Raw genomic sequence first — 1,693 nt, 5'->3', positions numbered from 1 at the left:
CTAAGTTGGAGTTGACCTCCCCTCCCCTCCCGCTCCCCCTCATCCAACAAAACCAACAAAAAAACAACTTAAAGATTTTGTTATCGTTAGGTTAGAGGATTATAAAATTTAGCCGTTATAGAAGAGGGATTTTTCATTGAACCGTTGTCTCTGCCGACTTAAACAGTCTTACAGTAAGTATCAAGTTATATTGTTTCTTATATATCCTTCCATTCAAACAAACGTTGTATTAATGTAGCTAAACAGCTACCTTTTAATTTAAAATGTCAATAGATAGATAGATAGATAGATAGATAGAGCTTTGGCGCAGTAGGCAGTGCGTCAGTCTCACAATCTGAAGGTTGTGAGTTCAACTCTCACACGGGGTAGGTGTTTTGATGTGGTGTTTATAGCACTTCACCTCAGTTACAGCTGGAAACTGGCTGGGCACAGGTGCCTCCGATTATTCTCTGTTGGAGCTGCAGAAAGCCCACTCGGAAGCTCACTCACTACAAAGTGTGGAAAGTGTCAAACGCAACTTATGGGCATTTGAACTATGTCTCTTTTAGAAAAGCAAGTTGCACCCTGGCCAAGACCCATGACAAAGGATAGGAAGTTAATCACGCTAGCATAATAGAATACGCTGTGTGACAAAAGCACCTTTGCAGACTCTCCTTCTCTTGACATAGACTGACATGGGACAATTCAGTCAAGTTTATCCCATATGAAACTACCTCTTTTGCAACTTTCCATAAACTTTCAAAATGAGAATGAAAGCCAGATAAAGAAACTTGTGAGTTGATTGTTTAACCTCAAGTCCAGACAACAGGTCTTTTGAACAAGTAGCTACGTGCTCAACAGGCCATGTCATCACATACCTTTAGCAAAGTCTGCAGGACCAATGAATGGGTGTGGGAAAGTGAGCCTAGGCTGACAATACATGCATATTTATGTTTTGCAGGCCTCGTTGGTGCAGTAGGCAGTGCGTCAGTCTCATAATCTGAAGGTCGTGAGTTTGATCCTCACACTGGGCAGGAGTTTTGATGTGTTTATAGCACTTCACCTCAGTAACAGCTGGAAACTTGGCTCCGATTGCTCTCTGTTGGAGCTGCAGAAAGCCCACTCAGAAGCTCAGTCACTCCAAAGTGTGGAAGGTGTCAAACACAAGTTATGGGGTTTCGAACCATCTCTTTTTTTTAAAAGCATTGCAATCAGATCTTTGTCGCCTCTCAGTTTCTGCTTCCTTTATTATCTACTTAAACTTGTCATGTCAGACACATTTTTCTTCGGTTTTGCCGTTCTCGCCCCCCATAGGTGTCACAGGGGGCTGCAGATTAGAAGATCTTATTTCCTACCATCCACTTATTTGATTGCCATGCAATCCATGTGAGCTGGGCAAGTGGGCATCACATACCTTTAGCAAAGTCTGCAGGACCAATGAATGGGTGTGGGAAAGTGAACCTAGGCTGACAATACATGCATATTTATGTTTTGCAGGCCTCGTTGGCGCAGTAGGCAGTGCGTCAGTCTCATAATGTGAAGGGCGTGAGTTTGACCCTCACACGGGGCAGTTGTTTTGATGTGGTGTTTATAGCACTTCACCTCAATTACAGCTGGAAACTTGCTGGGCACAGGTGCCTCCGATTATTCTCTGTTGGAGCTGCAGAAAGCCCACTCGGAAGCTCAGTCACTCCAAAGTGTGGAAGGCGTCAAA

Source organism: Odontesthes bonariensis, chromosome 8 (genome assembly GCF_027942865.1).
Source record: "Odontesthes bonariensis isolate fOdoBon6 chromosome 8, fOdoBon6.hap1, whole genome shotgun sequence".
Lineage (NCBI taxonomy): Eukaryota > Metazoa > Chordata > Actinopteri > Atheriniformes > Atherinopsidae > Odontesthes > Odontesthes bonariensis.
The sequence above is the reverse complement of the archived record's forward strand: the minus strand, read 5'-3'. Positions refer to the sequence as shown.